The sequence below is a fragment of the Leopardus geoffroyi genome, chromosome A1 (assembly GCF_018350155.1).
Source record: "Leopardus geoffroyi isolate Oge1 chromosome A1, O.geoffroyi_Oge1_pat1.0, whole genome shotgun sequence".
NCBI lineage: Eukaryota > Metazoa > Chordata > Mammalia > Carnivora > Felidae > Leopardus > Leopardus geoffroyi.
Genome location: NC_059326.1, coordinates 130,351,050 through 130,375,217, shown reverse-complemented (window position 1 = coordinate 130,375,217; position 24,168 = coordinate 130,351,050).

Below are 24,168 nucleotides of genomic sequence, written 5' to 3'. Positions count from 1 at the left end.
AGGAACTTAGAGTAAAAGAGATTACTATCCTGAAAGCAATTGTTTTCAGAAATAGCTTCTATGGAGAACAGATCAACAAACTTCGTATGCAGTGAAGTTCTTCATTATTATTATTATTATTATTATTATTATTATTATTAAAATATCTTTTATTATTAAAATAAATTAAAATATCTGCTGGTGACACATGAAATCTCTGAAATCAAAGAAGAGAATAATGTATGTTTATACAGTGCCTTACCTTAATGCAAGGTGGCTTACATGAGACTGCTGAAGGCAGGATATCAGGATATATCAGGATATATATGTATCAGGATAGCATAAAAGTTGCATTAGTTTGTGCATGGTTTTTCTATTTTAGCCTATTAATAATTTGTGCCATCAAGTATCAGTAGATGAATTCACACAACACTAACAAAGCTGAGAAAAGCAAGCTGCTAGGCATGTGTCCCATGTCCTCCCTCTTGACTCAGTTCAGTCAACTACTTTGTCTTAGAAAAGCTTACTGTAACTTCTTCCAGATCTCTGTACCTTTTGATTATGTCTCCCTAATTCAGCAACCTTTTTTTCTTAACTTTTTAATGTTTATTTATTTCTGAGAGAGAGAGAGGGACAGAGGGTGATCAGGAGAGGCAGAGAGAGAGAGAGGGAGACAAAGAATCTGAAGCAGGCTCCAGGCTCTGAGCTGTCAGCACACAGCCCGACGCAGGACTCAAAGTCATGAACCATGAGATCATGACCTGAGCTGAAGTCCAACGCTTAAATGACTGAGCCATCCAGCCACCCCCTAACTCAGCAGACTTGATCTTGTCTTAAATCTTCCCCCACTGTCCCTCCATCAAAGTGCCTTTTGTTTTTTGTTTCTTTGCTTTCAGGTAAAGTCCTACATTTACTATAGCATTTCTCACATTTTAGAAATAGAACACGTTTTTTGAAACTACTAAAAGCTATAATAAGATCATTCTTGTTTTCATTAGTGCTGCGGTCACAAACCTGCATAGGTTTCTAATGATCTACCCCAAACCCATTTTCCTATAACTGTTGGTCTTTTTAGAGCATGATGGTGCAGAATACAAGGTTCCCCAGGAACACCTATACTGGCCAAATGGGAACTCAAGGGAGGCAAATCACTGGGTGTTGGAAGATGATCAGACATGGTGCCACAGGCACACAGCCTAATTCAGATACTGAAGGAAGTGAAAGACTCAGTTAAGCACAGAAGAGGAAAGTGATGGAAAGAACAGCAGGAGCAAAAAGGGAAAAGCAATCAGGGTAAATCATATGTATAGAAATAGAAGTAAAATTAGATCAAATAGGAGAAAAGTATTTTAAATTAGCATTGTCCGGAATATAAAGAATATAAAGACCTAAGATCCTAAAATTTCTCTTTTAAAGAGTGAAGAGCCATTAGAGACTTTGGGGTGGAGGTGGGGGCTGGGGGAATCCCAAAGCAATTCTCTTCGGGGGCAGCAGGGACTCCTGAAAACATTCTAATCTATCCCCATTCTTTTATGTTCAAAAACTGAGGTCCAGCTAGATAAATGACCTGTTCACATTCACATTTATTCATGACCTGTGTCTCCTGGTTCCCAGGCCAAAGTTCTTATGCCTATCCATGGAGCACTAAAGGCATTTAAAAAATAATATGATGAATACTGCAACAGTCAATAGTCCATGACCCAGGAAGGACCTGGTCTATGAGGGATTAAAAGAAATACAAAGAAAGAAATTTATTTGTGAGACTCCACAGAAAAAAGTCTGCATTGAGGCATGGTGAATGACTACCGAACAATCAGTGTTTGCTCAAGTAGTAACCTTATATGTTATTCTGTATATAACCAAGTATGAGAGGTAATTCACACGTCTCTTTGGTGATATAACTGTTAAGGTAGTATTTGGTATTACTTGCCAGGTATTTGCAGGGATAAAATGGAGACAGTATGTGTGGATCATCTCTAAAAAGTACGATTTTAAAAAGGAACAGGAAAAACTAAGTTGTGCAAAGGATAGTAGAATTATTCCATGAAGCTGGACCAAGGTAGGGCTCTACTCTGTTTTGCCCAGGATGGGAGATGCCAAGAGAGAAAACCCTTTCCTCTCCATGATCTGGCTAGCTAGGAAGAGAGACTCAGTGAAGACCCCAGTTCAAGAAAGCAAATCCTTCAAAGTCACAGGTAGCATTTCAGAGCAATTATATCCATTTGGATTTCCAGAGATTTAGGGGAAATTGCCACCTGGTGCAATGATCTAGTGCCTTAAGGACACCTTACCAGAGTGACATTTCCTTGGGGCAGTCCAGTGTTTTTTTTTTTTTTTTGGGGGGGGGGAAGTCCAGTTTTTAAAGTCTAAAATTATTATTTTGTCAATGCACCCAAAGTTCACCATTCTTTAAGGAACTAACACCATGTTAGTTCTCGCATGTTAATCAGATTCATAAAACACTGCTGCAATCAAAAAATGCCAATGAGAAAAAGTGGACCACAATACACAGGGTCACTCATCAAAGCATGCATTATCAAAAAATTGTGTAGTGTGCACGGAGGCAGAAGAAGGAGAACTATGCAAATGGCCTTGAAGCCCACTGAGCAATCCACATGCACATCCACATAGATCTGCCCAAACAGGAGAGAGCACACATGTTCACTGGTCAGGGCTGAAGTAAGGTAACAATTTTTTTTTTTTCATGAACTGTTTTATATTATTAAAAAAAAAAAAACTTGGAGGTAGATTTTTGAGCAATTGTAAGCAACTATGTAGGAGGTGCAGTTAGAATCTTAACGTGATAAGTGGGTTAAAAATACTCAAAGCAAAATGTTACTTGGCTGAATGTTTGTGTTTGTTAAAACTATTCTATGAACTCTTTCCAGGTAATTTCAGATTAATATGATAACAGCTGCTAATTAGACTATGAAGGAAATTAGTGAATTAATTGCAGTTATCTTGGAAGAGCAGTCTTCCAGAAGATCGTGGTGAGAGGGGGACTTGCTTAAAATTGCTTATTTCAGAAATAGTTTAGAGAGTAATATAGTAATACTAGAGAGACAGAAACACACAGCATTGTTAGAGAAAAAGCAAACACTTTAATACTGCCTATAAAAGTGATTTATGAAAATATTAGATTAAAATTAAAAAAACAGATACTTCATTCAATTGGATTTAAAGTGTACTATTAAAATTAATGGTACAAATATATGCACCAAGCTAAAAATTTTATGTAGTCTCTGCAAAATCTCATAATTTGATGTTTGACCAAATGTTTTCATCGTTTCTCTAAGCTTGACTTGGATCTTTTGGGTGTTTTCAAATTCTTAAACTGTCTAACTAAAATAAGCTTCCATTTTATCTATTCTGGTGCAATGATCAAAATATCAATGGAGGTAATGAGCTCTACTGTCTGCTAATATAGCCAGGATACCCACTCTGCCAGATAACTTCAAGATTCACAGATCCTTTTATTCATCTTCATGGTAACTCTATCACAGCAATACACTATCCAGCTGGCCTTCCTGATTACAGAAAAAATGGCTTTATTGCAGGGATGTGTAGATACATGGGTATAACCTATATACAAGAGATACAATCCCAGAGGAAAATCCAAGCCAAGCTTTGTCCTTCTTTCAGTTAGAAAGAATTCTGACCATCAGACTTATCCTACTATTTTTCTGGTCTGAAATGCTTCCACTTAGAAATTTGTAGTTTCTTTCTTTCTTTCGCTTTTTTCAGAATTTATTATTTTTTTGTTTTTTTATTTTTATGGCTTTTTCTATTCCTGCCCCCCTTTCAGGCTGAACTTTTCTCTCACAGATATTCAAACAATCTTCCCCTCCTTGTACTTCAATTACTACTTTCATTTATCCATAAATGTACCATAAAAATAGTATCTAGGCAAGAAGACTATAGAACTGTGCTAAAGATTGGAAACAATATAAAAGGGTAAGACATAGTCTCTAGCTTCCAAATGCTATACTCTAAGTAGGAAGAGAAAACAGGCCCATGGTACAGTTAAACAACAGCAACAACAAAAGACTATTCAAATAAATTCTAATCCACCAATGCTGACCAAGCACAGAAAGCACTGCTGGAATTCAGATGCAGAGAAGACAGGCCTTCAACAAGGAGGAGCTCACAAAAGTGTGGGTGGAGCAGTGACAGCCTAATTTGGGGTGGTGGACCTTTTGCCACTGCCAAATTCTCAGGAAGGCTAGACTGTGACACCATCAAAAAAAGAAAAGAAGGGGCGCCTGGGTGGCGCAGTCGGTTAAGCGTCCGACTTCAGCCAGGTCACGATCTCGCGGTCCGTGAGTTCGAGCCCCGCGTCGGGCTCTGGGCTGATGGCTCAGAGCCTGGAGCCTGTTTCCGATTCTGTGTCTCCCTCTCTCTCTGCCCCTCCCCCGTTCATGCTCTGTCTCTCTCTGTCCCGAAAATAAATAAACGTTGGAAAAAAAAAATTTAAAAAAAAAAAAAAGAAAAAAAAAAAAAAGAAAAGAAAGGAAAGGAAAGGAAAGAAAAAAGAGAAAAGAAAAGAAAAGAAAAGAAAAGAAAAGAAAAGAAAAGAAAAGAAAAAATCCTTTGTGTGGAACAGAGGGCGAGAGCCTGAATTCTGAGAGCCAAATCGCCTGTTCACACCACAGATTCACTACTCAACAACTACTGGCAAGTAACATACTATCACCGTAACTCGGTTTCCTCACCAGTCACAGAATTTGCTAAAGTTAATGTACATAAAATACTTAATACCGTGCCTTATGCACAGTAAGTGCTATATACACATTTGCTATCATAACCATTAATTAACTGCTGAGGATGCCAGGGGTTTCTAAAAGCACATTTCTAGCAATACCATAAGGATGTATGTCTAGTCTTGAATCACAAGACTTGTCACCCTCCTTTTTTAGTAAGCAGATTCAATCAGCACAAATAGTTATTTTGAAGAGGGAGTTTACAGGAATTTAAGTAGGAGAGAGGAAGAGAAGAAAAAGTAGAGATGGTTATCAGATCTTCTCCAATTTCAGGTCATACTAACCAAAACAGCTCAAATGATGATTCCTTGAGCTTTGACTTAGTATCAGAATGTGCACAGCTTTCCTGTTCATGTTTTGAAAAAAATTCACAAGTTCTAAAGTAATTTTCCAAAAAAAAACCTGTTTTTTGCCTCCACCTTCCTATGTTGTGTATTAATTTCAAGAGCTGGCTCAGAAGCACAGCTTGTTTTTCTAAGCACCTTTCTCATTTATATGTAAAACTCTGTCTCACCTTTCATCCTTGAGGAATATCAGTAAGAGGTTTTAAAACTTACCACGAGAGTCCCAGAAAACTGCCACTTACTTTGCTCTTGCAGGCCATGACTACTATTTAAAAGCGTTATTGAGGCACCTGATGGCGCACTTGCTTAAGCGTCTGACTTTGGCTCAGCTCATGATCTCATGGTTCGTGAGTTCAAAGCCCGAGTCCGGCTCTGTGCTGACAGATCAGATCCTGGAGCCTGTTTTGGATTTCTCTCTCTCTCTCAAAAAATAAAAATAAACGTTAAATAAATAAATAAATAAATATACAAAAGCAATGTTGGTTGCTGCTGGACAAAGGCTCTTTGGTGACAGGAGGAGTGGATATAGTTATGATATTTGCAGTAAATGACTCAAACTGTGATTTTTTTGCTGCAACATTTGAAGGAAGAATTCAAAACCTGGGACAGCCTTTGAGCCAGAAAGGTAGGGTGTGTTCAGATGTAGATAAGAATTATAATCAGTAGTGAATACCAATATAGGAATGGGAGCCAGGCAACAAATTGGAAATCAAATGTTTGTTTATTTTTATTTGTTTTAATTTTTTAATGTTTATTTATATTTGAGAGAGAGCACAAACAGGAGAGGTGCATACAGATAGGTAGGCAAAGAATCCAAAGCAGGCTCCAGGCTCTGAGCTGCCAACATAGAGCCCCACGCAGGGCTTGAACTCAGGAACCATGAGATCATGACCTGACCGAAGTCAGACGCTTAACCAACTGAGCCACCCAGGTGCCCCCAAAATCTTCACTTTAAATGTGCATTTCAAATCACATTTATGTGTCATTCTGCTAGGGAGACCTAGACAGTTCAAGTAACCTGAAATAATTAGCATGTGGAATACTTCAGAAGAAAGGTAAAACGAAAATTGAAAGTATCATTGTTGTCTACAAAAATACAAGTATTATCTGTGCTGTGTATCACGTACTTTGATACAAGTTTCAGATCTTGAGGAAGCTGATGTATTTTATAGAACATCTCTTAAGAGCCCTGTATATAAAGCTATAATCTTACAAAAAAAATCCAAAAAATGACAGGAGAGAGCAAAAAGGAACAGATGGAGGAAATGAAAGGAACCAACTGACAAAGGCAAGTTAACAAACATATGAGAATTAAACAGAGTGATACTGCTTTCCTTTGTAGCTAAGACTTACCAGTAGGAAGACTAGAATGGATTTCTCCTAACATTCTTTTAAAGCTCATCATTCCATGGGGCGCCTGGGTGGTTCAGTTGGTTAAGCATCCAAGTTAGGCTCAGGTCATGATCTCACAGTTGATGAGAATGAGCCCTGCATTGGGCTCTGTGCTGTCAGCTCTGAGCCTGGAGCCTGCTTCTGATTCAGCGTCTCTCTCTCTCTCTCTCTCTCTCCCTCTCTCTCTGCCCCTCCCCCACTCATACTCTGTCTCTCTCTCTCTCACACAAAAATAAATAAAACATTAAAAAAAATTTTTAAACTCATCATTCCTGGGCTCTTGGGTGGCTCAGTCAGTTGTGCAACTCTTGGTTTGGCTCAGGTCATGAGCCCAGGGTCATGGGATCAAGGCCCGTGTCACACTCCACACTGAGGGTGGAGCCTGCTTAAGATTCTCTCTCTCTCCCTCTGCCCCTGGCTTGTGTTCTGTCTCTCTCTCTCTCTCTCTCTCAAAAAAAAAAAAAAAAAAAAAAAGGTTTTAATTAAAAAAAATAAAGCTCATCATTCCTATTCAAATTGTTGAAACCACTAAAAATAAGTGAAAACACTACAAATCTAACATACCCTTCAAAATTCTTCATAGTAGGACAGAACATAGGATTTAAACCCTGGATTTACTGGATTCTGAGATGTGTGTGGCCAAGGGAGATGTAATAGTGTATGTCAGAACATTAAAATGATTTATTATTCAGAAAAATAACAATGTTTATGAATTTTAGATTGAGGGTAGGGTGCATACTTAAAATAGCTAGGATAAGTACTACAAAAAGAATACATGCAGAACATAAATTCAAAACAGTAAAGAGGGACTAGACAGAATGAAGAAAAGAAATCTGAAAGAATATAGGAAGGAAAAACAATAATCAGACAAAGAGAAAATGGATAATATACCAGGCAAATATTAGCCACCAAAAAAATGAGGTAGCTATACTACTAGCACATAAAACAGCTTTCCAGACAAAATACAAAACCGCAATTAAAAAAATTTTTTATAGTTTATTTATTTTTGAGACTGAGAGAAACAGAGCATGAACGGGGGAGGGGCAGAGAGAGAGGGAGACACAGAAGCAGAAGCAGGCTCCAGGCTCTGAGCCATCAGCCCAGAGCCCGACGCGGGGCTCGAACTCAAGGAACGTAAGATCGTGACCTGAGCTGAAGTCGGACGCTTAACCGACTGAGCCACCCAGGTGCCCCCAAAATCGCAATTAAAAATGGCTACTACATAATAATAAAATGGTCAGTTTACTCATGCACACCCAATCACATGGTCTTACAGGAAATACAACAAAAACTGACAGAAATACCAGGAAAAAAATGACAGTGGGGAATTTTCACATCCCGTTCTTTTTCATCAAACAAGCAAAATATACTCAGGAAGAATAAAATTAATTTAAACAGCGCAACTGACAAGTTTGGAGACGATGAACATATATGGAATATTACACACATTTGGAAAATAAATCTTTTGAAGTACAGATGGAACATTTCAAAATTTGACCACATACTTTACCACAGAAGAACTAAGTTAGAAATCAGTAACAAGAAGGTATCTTAGAAAGAAAACATAGAACATTTTTAATCCACGAGAAAGTGAGAAAAAATCATAATGGATATTAGAATATGTTTATACTGAATGATAATTAATATAAATTCCATAAATCAAAACATGAGCGATACAATTAAGGCAGTACTCAAAGGGAAATGCACACTTTTCAAAGCTTACATCAGAAAAATTAAGGCTTATAATTAATAAGAAAAGTATCCTATCTAATAAGGTAGAAAAAAACAGTATAACCAATCTTTAAAAAAATTATGGAGGCAGGACTTCCAATTATAAGCATGCTAAAAGTTCAGCAAATTATACCCCCAAAGAAGCAAGTATAAAATGGCAACATTGTCTAAATCAGCTCAAGCTGGACTCTGGAAATTGACTAAAGGCACACAACTAAGGAAGACACTTTAGCAAAGAAGCAAGTATAAAATGGTAACATTGTCTAAGTCAGCTAAACCAGGACTGTGGAAACTGAGTAAAGGCAAACAACTAAAGAAGACACGTTTATTCATGAACTACTGTGGGAAATGTGGTCGAGGACGCTGTCAGTCTGAGGCCTCTATAGCAAGGACTGCTCCTTCTGCCTTTCCCCAGCTCATTTACTAAGAATGACAGTTTTGCCAGCATGGGGGTGGGCATGAAAACCCACCTGTTTGTGGCCACAGGAAAAGGATTTGATTTGGGGTGGCAGACTCAAAGCCCCGTGGACACACTGACAGTGAAGGTAGGGAAACATATGAAGAAAATGTACCCATCTAGAGTCTGAATACGTAGTTCTGGGTACAGTAAGTGACAGACGACCAGAAATTTAATGGAGAGATCCTGGAAATGAGAGAGCCACGGGAGGGCTAGATGTGCTCTCCACACATTCCTGGATCTCTGTGAAAATATGTACATGCGCAGGAGAACACCAGAAGAGCTAAGCATAACAAAAGTCAAGACAGACTTGTCAACTGGTTCAACTTTAAATGAACCCATATTCAACCAGATGAGCGGAGGGGGGCAGGGGGGTCTTACACGTTTGAAGTGTTTGAGCAGAATCTCTGCCCCAGTCAGTGACTTATCCATAAGCTATGGAAACACAGGGGTGACCTTTCAGAAGTCAGGCTATAAAACTAGAAATAGCACCAAACTACCCACTAGGATGATTATAATTAAAAAGACAGATAACAAGTGTTGGTGAGAATGCGAAGAAATTAGCATCTTCATTGTAAAATGGTATAGCCACTTTGGAAAACAGTCTGGCAAATTCTCAAAAAGTTAAACAGAGTTATCACATATCCCAGAAATTCCACTACTAGGCATATACCCAAGAAAAACTGAAAACCTAAGTACAGTAGCCTCCCCTCATCCAGGGTTTCTCTTTCTGCATTTTCAGTTAACCATGGTCAAGCACGGTCTGGAAGCAGATGATCTCCCTTTTCTTTGTTTGTTTTTTTAATGATTATTTATTTTAGATAGAGAGACAGAGCATTAATGGGGGAGGGGCAGAGAGAGGGAGGGAGACGCAGAATCTGAAGCAACTCCAGGCTCAGAGCTGTCAGCAGAGAGCCCCACATGGGACTCCAGCTCAGGAACCGCAAGATCATGATCTCAGCCGAAGTCAGACACTTTACTGACAGAGCCACCCAGGTACCTCAGATGACCTCCCTTCTGATGTACCGTCACAAGCTCAGTAGTAACCTGATGCTACATCACAGTGCCTGTGTCATTCCCCTTATTTCATCTAGCCACTCAGGCCTTTTGTCATCTCACATGGTTACAAGAAGAAGGGTGAGTACAACAAGATACTTAGAGAAAGACCACATTTACATAACTCGTATTATAGTATATTGTTATAAATGTTCTATTTTATTACTGGTCATTGTTGTGAACTTCTTCCTGTGCCTAAATGATAAATTAAGCTTCATCAGAAGTTTGCATGTATAGGAAAAACACATGGTATACATAGGGTTAAGTACTATCAGTAGTTTCCAGCATCCACTGGGGTCTTGGAACATAACCCCTGCAGAGAAGTGGAAACTACTGTATACACAAAAACCTGTAGGCAAATGTTCATAGCAACATTGTTCATAGTAGCCAAAAAGTGCAAACAGACTAAATGTCTACCTATTGATGAATGGCTAAATAAAATGGGTCACATTTATACAATGGCATATTATTTGAAATATTTGGCAGTAAGAAGGAACTAATTACTGACATAAGCTACAATATGGATGAACCGTGAAAACCTTATTCTAAGTAACAGAAACCCATCACAAAAGACCGTATTATATAATCCCATTTATATGAACTTTCCAGAATAGGCCAATCTATAGAGGCAGATAGATTAGTGGTTACCTAGAGCTCTAGGGAACAGGGAAGTTTGGGGGGAAATGGGGAATGACTGATAATACATACAGGTTTTCTTTTAAAAGTGATGAAAATATCCTAAAATTAAGTGTACAATTTTATTGTTGCTGTTGTTGTTATTATCTCAACAGACTGATTAAACCTGCTTCCCTTCCCCCACCTACTCCCTCTATATTCCATGAGAACAGGCACTTGGTTGGTTGGTTGGTTGGTTGGTTGGTTGGTTGGTTGGATGATTGGTTGGTTTTTTTCACTGATGAATCCCCAGCACCTAGAATAGCACCTGGAACACAGGATGAATCAATGTACACAATATAACTTTTTATTATGCCATTCATAAAGTCACAAGTAGCTTTTATCACCTCCTTTGTCCTGGTCAGCCCATTACTTGCCCTTCTCCTCTGTCAATCAGGTGAACAATAGCTACTCAGCTGTCCTCCTGCTACCAGTGAATTGTGGAAAATCTCAACGTCCTTCCTCCCTAGTGAAAAGACAGAGGAGGTTTAAATACATACCAAACTCACTGGAGTTATTTGCTTATGTGTTATTAAAAGAGTACTAAACGTTATTCAGGCTGCCTGTTGTTCTTTGTCAATGAGGTTTAAATCATCCTCCCATGCTTTCTTTTTGCAACATCGGTTATTTTATGAAGAGATAACACTGTGAGTAAAAAATAGGAGTGCTCCTTTGATTTATGTGTGGGTTTGGGGAGGGGTAAGGTATGCTGAGCCATTTATGTTAGACATATTTCACAGAATTCAAGAGAGCCCATTTTAGAAAATCACTCCATTCGCATCCCTTCCTATCTTCGGAATTAAATTACTTATGTTTCATTTTATTCTGAAAATAGCTTGTCATAAGCCAATTCTTTGTACCTTGGAACTACATTTTGCCTGCAGAGGGAATAAGTATAAAGTCACATTTGTTAAATCTGAAGCCCTTCAATTGGTGGTTTGATGGTTTTTTTCCAGAATTATAGACAAATGTTAAATTTTGAAATGTCATCTCTTCATTGTCAAATAGCCAGGCTTTTCCCTGAGAAATTGCTAGTTCTGAGATCACTGATTGTATTTTTTTGATTGCACCATATTCCAAATATGAAATTTTAGCAATTGTAACTTTTCCAGAATGAAACACAAAAAGTCTCAGAGCCAGGCATTTTATAAATAGGAGATGTCTTATAGGTTAATAAAAAATAAAGTCTGTCTCCCTTGCTTAAAACAACATATCAAAGTATATTCCAAATTTTAAAAGATATTATCTGCAAATTTTAAGTTTAAAAAAGAAATTATGCCTTTATTATAAAAGAGACTTGAAACAGTTCATTCATCTTATAATGTCTCTCAACAATGGGAAATTTTTAGAATTGTGCCTTTCTTTCTTCAGACTACTGTCTCAAACAAGTGTGTTCTTTTATTTCATCCATAATGTCACAACTTGTGACTAAAATTACATACTGTGCCAAAAATTAAAAAAAAAAATTACAATTGAGCTCCTTAAGTTAAACCTACATGAACAGTGAGAAGAAAACATAAGGACAAAAATATTCCTAACATTGGACTTGGACTGCTTGGGTATGACACCAAAAGCACAGGTAACAAAGGCTAAAGTAGACAAATGGGACTACATTAGAATAAACACCTTGTACATCAAAGATGCACAATGAATGTTCATTCATTATACAATGTACAGATGTTCATTCTGTACAATGAACAGAGTGAAAAGACAACCTATGGGTTGGGAGAATATTATTCTGCCTTATAAAGGAAGGAAATCCTGTCTATGACACGGATGAACTTTGAGGACATTATGCTAAGTGAAATAAGCCAGTCACAAAAAGACAAACACTGTATGATTCTATGTATATGAGGTTCGTAAGTAGGCATATTCAAAGTTTAGCAGGAGCAAGGGGAAGTGGCACAAGGGGAGTTGTTCAATGGGCACAAAGTTTCCGATTTGCAAGATGAAAAGGTTCTGGAGATCTGTTTCACAACAATATGCATCTACCTCACAATGCTGAACTCTATACTTCAAAATGGGTTCACGATGGTAAACTGTGTTATGTGGTTCTTACCACAATTTTCTCTAAAGTTACATGAGTGGTTTAACAGGCCTCATTGTCCAATTAAGGTGATCCCTCATGAAAGTGTGTTCTTGACACATGCCCAAAAAGTCCTTCAGAGAAAGAGGCCATTGCTGACTGCTTAACACTCAGCCCGGAACTACGCGAGCATAAAATGGTAGGAAAGTACACAAAATTAAGGTTACCTATGCAACACAATTTAAAGAAAGTCAGGGGGCGCCTGAGTGGCTCAGCTGATTAAGCGTGCAACTTTGGTTCAGGTCATGATCTCACGGTTCCTGAGTTTGAGCCCCACATCAGGCTCTGCGCTGGCAGCTCAGAGCCTGGCCCCTGCTTCGGTTCTGTGTCTCTCTCTGTCTTTCTGTCCCTCCCTGGCTCACTCTCTCACTCTCTCTCTCTCTCTCTCTCTCTCTCTTTTCCTCAAAAATAAATAAACATTAAAAAAAATTTTTTTAAGTCAGAAAAATTCCGTATGACTCAAAATACCTGCCCCTTTGTAGTTTCAAAATTCCTCCTCTACTTTTGCACGATGCCTCAGTTACTTCAGTTAAAATTAGTATGTGTCAGTAGCATCTACTTCCAAAAAGGAATTTGCAGGAATGAATTTGGTCCTATGGTACTTTTTCTGCAACTCACAGAGATTTGCCAGAAGCGATATTATTGGAGAAGAGAGGATAGAAGTTTAGGTTACTGAACACTTCAATGGAAATCCATCCCAGGTGGAATGCTATGAGTCAATGCCATCTATTAGCACTGAAAAGCTTATGTTAGACAAAAAGCACTAAATAATAGGGAAGAAAACTCAGACATACCAATGAATTGTCTAGTGGACATCTGGAAGCTCATTGAGGCTATCCGGTTCTATCCAGCAAGTAGGGAATTTGAAGTTTTATTCCATTTAAATACTGATAGGCTAATAAAGTAAAAGTTTAATTACAGAGTGGGCTGTCTTGATTGCTTGGCATCCGTGAAGGAAACATTATTTTTCATTTACTTTAATACAAATGTAATATTTTGTGTACTTTATATTTAATATTTCAATACTTTATTATTTTCTTACAATGAACTGATGAACTACTAAGAACATTCTTATGGACATGCATACTATGCTGAATTTTACTATAAAAATAGTGCCAATAAAATACATATAAATAAAAAGTTCAGGAGCACCTGGGTGGCTCAGTTGGTTAAGAGTCTGACTTCGGCTCAGGTCATGATCTCATGGTTTGTGAGTTCGAGCCCTGTGTCAGACTGTGTGACGAGTGGAGCCTCGAGCCTGCTTCAGATTTTCTGTCTCCCTCTCTCTCGGCCTCCTACCTGCTCTCACTCTCTCACTGTCTTTCAAAAAATTAACATATTTTAAAAATAGATTTTAAAAAATAAACAAAATAAAATAAAGCAAATAGAATGTGATTCTAATGTGGTTCTCAAATTTAAGCCGACATTAGAATCACATTAGAGGGCTTGTAAAAATACAGACTGCTGGACCTAGCCCAAATTTCCTACTCAGTAGTTCTGGGGTAAGGCCCAAGAATTTGATTTTCTAGCATTTGAATTTCTAACATCTAGCTGATGTTACTGATGGTCAGGAACCAGAATTTGAGAATCCTTGCTACAAAAATTATGTTCTTGTAGCAAGCTGAGTCAATGCCACGAGACAAAATTTTGAGTAAAATGTATTTCTCATTAAAAAGTATCATCAACCTCAAATTCATTCACTGTTTATAATGACATGGCTGTTTGGTTGCCTAGGCTTACAGCTCAGTAGACAGCCCAAATGTTCCAACATAAGGTTTAGCAAAAGACTGTAATCATTTCCACAACGGCTCCACTACTTTGTGAAGGTCCAGCCTGAGGCACGTTGGCACGGTGGACTTTTGTGTTGGTAGTTCTCTATTATACAAAGCACATCACATTCCGGCAATACCCTATGTCACTTCACAAGTTCATAAATAAATGATAAAACAAAACTGAATAGCGAGTTGTGCATCAATAGGAACCACTGCTATTAAGTGGTCTGTTTAATGTTGCCTTGAAATACACCAGTATACACATTTGTATTTATTTCAAAGGTCATACTGAAGTTCTCTGTAGTCTCTTTATTTTGTTTTCTGTGAGGTGATTTATAGAAAAGCAAGGCCCAAAACGTGATTGTGTTCATAAACACGATGTAAGGATAACACTAATTAACTCTAATTCTTGGCAAGAGAACACACATTCATACCTCTTCAAGAACACATATATAGCACTGCACGTAATATTTTCCTCTCATTTATCCTGACAGAATTAAAAACAACCTGTCTGAGAGTATACAGATCACAAATCACCATCTCTTTAGGCTACATTTCTCAGCTTTTGGTTGACAAGATTAGTAAACAAGCAACTCAGTCGGCTCTGAGATGACTTCTCAAAAGTTTTCTGCCATGATCTTGCCACCTTCTCTTCCAAGACTAAACACAGCTTCTATCATGATACGTCTCTACGCTGACAGATACCTTGATTGGCGTTTTTCCCATGGGAAACAATTTGAAATAAAGGACTGAAGTGTTAGTCAATGCTAACGAGACTGACATTGTGCTAGGGTCCAACAGCTGAAGAGTCAGGGTCTTTGCCCTTGTGTAGCAGATATGAGGGTTGGGGGACTGGCATCGAGCCTGTAGGGAGAGGCCTTCTGCACCCGTAAGTGAGCCTACCTCAGGTAGAGATGGGGGAGGAAGGGAATGCCATAGTGTGCTCAACATGTTCTAGAATATACTATAGATTTCTTTTAAAATATTTGTTGATGGATTCTACTGTTTTGTGATTGAAAGAAACGTAAAATGTGCCAGACAAAGCCCTCTAGAGTCATTCCATCCATAAATATTATATGAACTGCCAGAAAATTCACTCATATGACTTTGATTTCTTCATAAATTTTAAGGTTTCCAGGAAAGGAATTATTTCAGATGCCAAATTTCATATAAAAGTTGTCACTTCCTTCATGATCTAAAATACATTTTCTTGGGGCACCTGGGTGGCGCAGTCGGTTAAGCGTCCGACTTCAGCCAGGTCACGATCTCGCGGTCCATGAGTTCGAGCCCCGCGTCGGGCTCTGGGCTGATGGCTCAGAGCCTGGAGCCTGTTTCCGATTCTGTGTCTCCCTCTCTCTCTGCCCCTCCCCCATTCATGCTCTGTCTCTCTCTGTCCCAAAAATAAATAAACGTTGAAAAAAAATTTTTTTAAATACATTTTCTCTAATATAAAACATAAATGTGATAAAGATACATGTTTTTTACATATTTCTTTATTTTATTCAACCAACCAATATGCCTCATATTTTTAGCAAACAGAACCAACTTGTGACTTTTGTATTAACTGCCAATTTGACTAAATTGCTCAGTGAGTCAATTTGCTTATAAACCTAACCAATAATTTTAAGAGGATGCATGTTTCCTTATGTACCTCCAAAATACCTTTAAGCCTAAAGACAACATTTGGTGGGGAGGTGTTTGTTCCATTTAATTGAATAAGGACTTAGGTATGACCTGATTTTCAGTTTGCATCCCCTTAAAGGAAAATGGAAACCAGAGCTACCATATACTTTCTGTCTTATAACAAATGCTTTCAATTTCCTGGCTTTGAACTTCTTCTTCTGATCTTGGATTCATTCACTCATTCATTTATTCGGACAATATTTTTTAACAGAATTGTCTGCCAGGCACAGAGTTAGGTGCTAGAGGCAAAATGATAAACATTAAAATGACACAATCTCCTTCTTCATCATAGAGCCATATATAAATCAAATTATCACCAAACATATAAAATGACATCTGGAAGGGCTACAAAGTAGAAGACCATACTTTCATGAGACAGCATATAATAGGGGGAATTAGCTTCCCCAGGAATGAAATGCTTGAACTGCAATGAGGAAGAATAATATGGACACATGAGTTAGCAAAGGTGGTAAGGAAAGGTGGTTGTTCCAGTTACCAGACAAGGAAAAAAAAAAAAAAAAAAAAAAAAAAAAAAAAAAAGCTTAGTAGCTTAAATTAACAGTTAATCATTATATCTTACAAATTTGTGGATCAAGACTTTCACTAAACAATTTCCTGCACCATGTGGCATAAAATGCAGTTATTCCAGGATATTCAATTGGCAGCTGGGCTCTAGATGGTCCAAGATGGTTTCATTCACATGGCTGCATTCTTAACAGGAACAGCTAGAAAATGGGGCTTACCTGGGCTCCTTTCCATCTTCCCCTTCTCCCTATTCCCTTCCACATTTTCTCTACAGACAGATAGACTTCTAAAGTGGTAACTCAAGGTTCTATGAGGCTAAGGTGGAAGCTACAGGTTCTCTTAAAGATTAGTCCCAGAAATGGCATAGTGATACTTCACTATACTTCTCTGGTCAAAGTATTTACAGTCCAGCCCAGATCCAACAGAAGGAAAATGGACTCCATTTCTCAACGGGAGGAGTGGTGAGGAATTTGTGCACATCTTTAATCCACCATGGTGGCAAAAAGAACATTCAAGGTATAGAAAATTACACACAGAAGGCCCCATGGCAGGAGGAACTAGGGTACAGCTGGGGAACTGGGAGATCTATCTGTGTGATTCCAATGCACAGATCCAAGTTGAGGCTAGAGAGGTATACAGAAGGCAGCCTTGGAGGGTCAAATAAGAATGGATTCACTGTCCTATCAGCAATGAGGAATCATTAAAGGATTGTAAGCAGGGCATGAAGTGATCAGTTGTGTAGCTCAAAGAGATCACTCTACACAAGGTATGAAATAACAATGAGAGGGAGGCCACAGTGACTGCATGGAGGGTAGAGAAGAAAAAACAAAAAAGAATGATTATTAGGTCTGGTGTATGTAACAATATGATAAAGGTTTCTTTTCATTGTGCCAGAAGTGCTAAAAGATGTGTGTAGAGGAAGTACATCATGAGTTCAAACCATTTTAGATTTGTAGGTGTGAAATCAGACCAATGATCTGGGTTAGAGGTAGAAATCCTAAATACACATGTAAGAATAATCTCTCTGTAATAACACATTCATCCCAGCTTCTTTAAGAAACTATTGTGGCTCCTATTATTTTTCAGCTCAAATATCTAAGGTTATTACCAAGCTCTGAAGTCTACCCTCCCTTTCACTGACACCCATATACGTCTCCTATATTATTCTCTATGTGACTTGTCTGTCACACAAGCCTTTATTTATTATTATCCATGACAATAACCTCCTTTAGGAACCAGCAGACACCTCACGTCTTTTTCGTGAACATTTTTCTGATTAATCCAACTCTCATCCACTATATTTTGTCATCATTTTTATTGTTTTGGAGGCTACCTCATGTGAACTAAGGTTTACCTTTATTCTGTTTCATTTAGGTGAATCTTATTTCACCAAGCAAAGCACAAACTTTTGGAAGGCAAAAACTGTGGGTTCTACTTCTTTTGCAGTCTTAAATAGCATAGAGTAGTCTGAACACAGCAAGCATGTCAAAGTTGAATTAAATTGCATTTCAGCTTATGATTTCTCTACTTATGGGAGTTTCTAAGAAATCTTTCTTAGAAATGGAATAGAGGGAGAAATGGAGATTGCTGGAAAAATAAAGCAAAATCTTTGCAAAGTATGATGCTCTACAAGTAAGGAAGAAAAGCAAGTTTAATACTCTACCATGTACTATTCTAACTGTATTGCTTTTTAACTTGACCAAAAGATGATAGGGCTACTGACAGACACAAATAAAAACAAAAATGAGTGTACCACCATATAACATAAATGCAGATTAAACTCACTGAGATAAACAGCTAACATCATGTGGACTTCATTCTTTGCCTGCCCCTTATGCTTTTGTAATTCTTCCATGTTACTATATGTCATTGAAAAATTGTGCTGAACGGAGTTACAAAATTCTTGAAGTATTTCTAATATTTCAAGAAGTCGAATTTATGTCCTAAATTAAATACTCTTCTAAGTGTGTTTTATTTTCTTCAAGCTTGGAAATAGCTTGAAATGTTATCTGTGAACTTTATTTTTAGATATAATTTACTTTTCTAATTTGCTTCACTGAGTTTTTATAATTTTCAATAAAAGTTCTAAATGGGATAGATTTTGTGGGTCCTGAGCAGCCATTAGAAGTAGCCTTCAGAAAGAACAATGACCAGTTGTCTCAACCTATTCCAAGGGCCCAGTTTCCACGCCAGGGTAACTTTACTAAGGTTCAAAATCACCAACTTTCACTGCAGTCCAAAACTGAGTAATAGGAACTGGATTTATTCTTAAAATAACACTTTGAATTAGAAACTAAGTAAAACAAAATCTACATTTTTTAGACATTGGGAAACACGTGGTAACGGAAAACATACTCCCTTAAAATAAGGGAAACAAATGAGATTAGTAGAAATCCAAACGGAGCTCCGCCAACTCACTGAGCTGGGAAGAGAGAAATATGGTATTGGAGGGGCCAAGATGTCCAGAATTTGTGGGATGAAATAAAATAAAGGAAGGAACTGCACAGAGAGTTATCTGCAGAGGTCTTCAGAAGGGTTCCTAAAGTCTTTGGCTGAGTACTGATCTTTTCATATATAAGAAGAAAGCACCAAAGGCCCTGGAAAACAACTTTCTGGAAGAAGTAGGCAAAAAATCTTTAGAGTTCACACAGGACTAAGGAAAATTTTTATTCCTACCACCCAGACTGAAAATACTTCTAATACCTAGAGCTTTGGTAGAATCCTCCAAAAGATAGTACTTTGGTAGTGGGGAAAAATTAGTCCTTGACTAAGGGCTGACCCAGCACACACAAAGTTTTAAAAGAAGCTTTGGGGGCGCCTGGGTGGCGCAGTCGGTTAAGCGTCCGACTTCAGCCAGGTCACAATCTCGCGGTCCGTGAGTTCGAGCCCCGCGTCAGGCTCTGGGCTGATGGCTCAGAGCCTGGAGCCTGTTTCTGATTCTGTGTCTCCCTCTCTCTCTGCCCCTCCCCCGTTCATGCTCTGTCTCTCTCTGTCCCAAAAATAAATAAAAGTTGAAAAAAAAATTTTTTTAAATAAAAAAATAAAAGAAGCTTTGGAAGGATCAAACCAATTTCACATAATTTTCCTATGTCCCAGAACAAAGCCCAACAATATATAAAGGAATACGACAAAATCCATGAACTAACAACGTGAAACTTACAATATCCAGCATCTAATCTAGAATGACCAGGCATGCAAAAATATCAGAAAAATACGAACCATAACCATGACAAAAAGCAATCAATAAAACAGATCCAGAAAGGACAAAAATTACAGAATTAGAAAATAGCAACATATTATATCTCTATACATATAGTCCACACATTTAAGAATATATATCTATACGTAATATAGATAATCCGCTATTATCTCTATACTCTCATGTTTAAGAAGTTAAGAGAAACTAAGAGCATGAGGAGAAGGAAAATACTAAAGACATAAAAACACCCAAATAAACTTTTGGAGATAAAATATACAATACGAAATGAAATAACCCAAATGAAATTATCTACATTTAGCAAAAGAATAAAAGATCAGTGAACTAAAAACATAATAAAAGAAACTACCCAAAAGGAGGCCCATTCTTGCCTCTGTCCTGGAAGCTGTACCTCAAGAACCACTGTATCTTGATATTCAAGACGTGCCCTTGGCAGATGTCTGTGCCCTCACCCTAGGGTGGATAGCCAAGAAGGGATTCACCAACTGTCCAACTAAGAGTAGACTCAACTTGGCCTAGTATTTATTCTGCTTCAAGAATTTGGAAGGATGGGAAAGAGATGGTGACCCAAAAGAAAACCAACCAACTATAATCAAATGAATTAGAAGAAACTGCACAGAAAGTACAATATGCCATTGAGCATCTGGCTGCCTTACAGGGCATCTCTTGCCTTATTGACTCAATCTCAAATTTGAAAGAAAAAAAAAATTACTCCCAAGGCATATCCTCCTAGGTTACCAATCTTTCTGTGAGACTCATTAGCCATGCCTTTGTCTTCAGAAGAAAGAACTTCAAAACTGAAATAAGAATTTTTAAACTATTTTTTCTTAAAAGTGGCAACAAAGACTACTTCACTCCATAAAGCTAGTGATGATTTCAATATATCCTTTCTCTGTCTCTGTCTGTCTCTCTGCCTCTCTGTCTCTCCCTCCAGTAATTTTTACTTTATTGACTCTTGAACTCAATTTTACTTTGCTTCCTGAGAGGTATGTCTGAGGGAATAATCATAATTCCCCTTTTTTCTAAAACTTGATGGATTTGGACATGTTGATACAGTAACCCTTTGCACAGAGAATGTGAACAGACTTCATGCTGTTAACTAGAGGCTGCTCCCTCACACCAGAATTTGAGAACTAGATTATTTGGTATGTAAATGAGATCACAGATCCATTGTGAATGAACAAATAGTCAGGGAGGAAATTTCACAATTTACTCATACAATAATTTAAATTTATAGTGTGCATACTCTCATAAAATATTACGTCATTTTTCACATTCATGAGAACTTTGTCTTCCTCTTATTTTCTTAGACCTCTGATATTACAGCAGCTCCTCCTTACTCCAAAGTAGATTATCTAAAATCACATCACTTGACACACTTCTGAATTTACCACACATCCAAGGATTTTCCTTGCTTGTTTGTATTGGTTACTGCCTTTTTCATCACTTAGAAGTACAAACATTTCATCACCTAAAAATTCCACATATGAGAAGGAGGCAAACCTTAAGAGACTCTTAAATACAGAGAACAAACTGAGGGCTGATGGGGGTGGATTAAATGGGGGACAGGCATTAAGGAGGGCACTTTTCAGGATGAGCCCTGGATGTCATATGTAAGAAATCAATCACTGGCTTCTGCTTCTGAAGCCAAGACTACCCTGTATGTTAAGTAACTTGAGTATTAAAAAAATAAAATAAGAAAAAAAAATAAAATAAAAACTCCACATATGAAGAGTGACATTAACTAGCAGGACCTTGCCTCTGGAGTTGATGTGTTTGGTCACATTCCTTATCAGGTGACTATAGCATTGAAGGATAGAAGAAATGAAGGAGGACCAATGTCTTTGTCTCTTCCTTTAAGGTCAGTTGAAAATAATAGGGGCGCCTGGGTGGCGCAGTCGGTTAAGCGTCCGACTTCAGCCAGGTCACGATCTCGCGGTCCGTGAGTTCGAGCCCCGCGTCGGGCTCTGGGCTGATGGCTCAGAGCCTGGAGCCTGTTTCCGATTCTGTGTCTCCCTCTCTCTCTGCCCCTCCCCCGTTCATGCTCTGTCTCTCTCTGTCCCAAAAATAAATAAACGTTGAAAAAAAAATTAAAAAAAAAAAAAAAAAAGAAAAGAAAATATTTATTTTATTATAATTTACCTCCAATGGGCTCATGGCAAGGCTCCAAAATCTCTCTAAAGCAGACCAGAAACTTCCTGAATTCCAGACAAGTTATTTTCCATAGTCAGCTTACTATTCCTTTCTCTACTTAGGAAAGTGTCGCAAATTAGACTACTCACAGCAATCATGGCAAACAGGCCCAGGTTATTCCTGAAAAAGGTCAGTCTAAATGAGGTTACAATCTATTGGTGGTGAAGTGGAGGGAGTAAAAATTAAATCCCCATGTTAAAGACTTCCTGGTCTTCATATTCCCAATTTTAACCAAACAGCTGTTCCCCACTGATGACATGGATTAGTTGGTTGATAATTGATCTATGTGTGAATCTTCCTCCCAGAAGGCAATGAGTCTAATTATTTGTTTAATGAACTGGGGGAAAAAAGAAACCATCCAAAATAAAACACAGATAAAAGAAAGGCTTAAAAAACATGAACAGAAAAGGACTTGTATACCAATATCAAGCACACTAATGCATGGAATTGTAGTTTAAAAAAAGTAGTTGTAAAATAAAGGCCAAAATGATCTCCAAATGTGATAAAAACTATAAAATCACAGATCCAAGAATCTCAGTGAAATCTGAGCACAAAAAAACCTAAAGAAAACTACATGAAGGCACATCATAACCAGATTAATAAAAAGAACTGTTAAGAGCAGCTGGAGTAAAAAGGACACATTACATATAGAGGAACAAATACAGCTGTAACAGGAAACTTATCAGAAAATATGCTAGATAGAAGACCATGGGGAAACATCTTTAATACGTAGAAGAAAAAACTTGAAACCTCTAATTCTGTGACCAGCAACAATATCTTTCATTAGTTAAGCAAACATAGAGATTTTGCCAAGAAACAAAAGCTAGGATTTTGATTTCCAGCAGAGCTACTACCTAAGAAATGCTAAGTTCTTCAGACAGAAGAAAAAATGATACAACATAGAAATTTGCATTTACACAGAGGAGTCAAGGGAACCATAAATGATAAATGTGTAGATAAATATAACATTTTTCCTCTTTTAAAAATTTTGTTTCCAAGATGATTGGTTGTTTAAAGGAAAACTATATTTTGAATATAGAAGTGATATGTATGACAATAATACCAAAGAACATAGAAAGGAGAAATGACAGTGTGCTGTTTGGGATTCCTACAATACACAATAATTTGTGTAATATTACTGTAAATTCATATAATATTAGTGAGTGTAGAATATAACGATATATATGATAACCCTAGAGCAACCATGAGAAAAAGGGAGAGACTGAAAATTAGTAAGTCAATAAGAGCTATATAATTGGATTCTAAAGCAATGCTCAATTAACCTAAAGAAAGCAATAAAAGAAGGGAGGGGAACAAAGACAATGGGACAAGTAGAAAACAAATAGCAAGGTAGTAATGTAAACCCCAACCATACCAATGATCACATTAAATGTTAAATGGTCTAAACCAGAGCTGTCCAGTAGAAATACAATGTGAGCAGTGGCTGTGATTTATATTTTGTAGTAGACACATTTAGAAAAATGGGGGAGAAAAGTGTGTATTTTACACTTAGATCACATCCCAGTTTGGGCTAGCTATACTTCAAGTACACAGTTTAGCCATGTGTAGTAAATACAATGTTGGACACCAAATCTATAAAACCCTAAAACAGTCAGACGTTGTAAGACTGGGTAAAGAAGCAAGATCCAGCAATACACTGTCTATAAGAAACCAGTATCAGATATAAAGACAGACTACTTCATTTTTTTATATTCAATATAATTTATTGTCAGCTTGGTTTCCATACAACACCCAGTGCTCATTCCAACAGGTGCCCTCCTCGATGCCCATCACCCACTTTCCCCTCCCTCCACACCCCCTCAACCCTCAGTTTGTTCTCAGTATTTAAGTCTCTTATGTTTGCCTCCCTCCCTCTCTGTAACGTTTTCCCCTGTTCCCTTCCCCCGTGGTTCTACGTTAAGTTTCTCAGGATCCACATATGAGTGAAAACATATAAAGACAGACTACTTCAAATTTAATAAGTATAAAAGGACACACTGTGCTCTAGCTAATAAAAATAAATCCAGACTGGCTATGTTAATAGACAAAGTGGATGTCAGAAAAGCAATATTTCCATGGATAAAGAGAGGTATTACATAATGATCAAAGGGACAATTCATTAGCAGAAGACCATAACTTTATATTCCATTTATATTAAATTCTAGAAAAGGAAAAAATGTACTGATATAAAGCAGATCATTGGTTGCCAGATCTCAAAGTGTCGAAGGAGTACAATGAATATAAAAGGGAACAAGAGAACTTTTTGAGATGATGGAAATACTCTATCATATTAGGGTG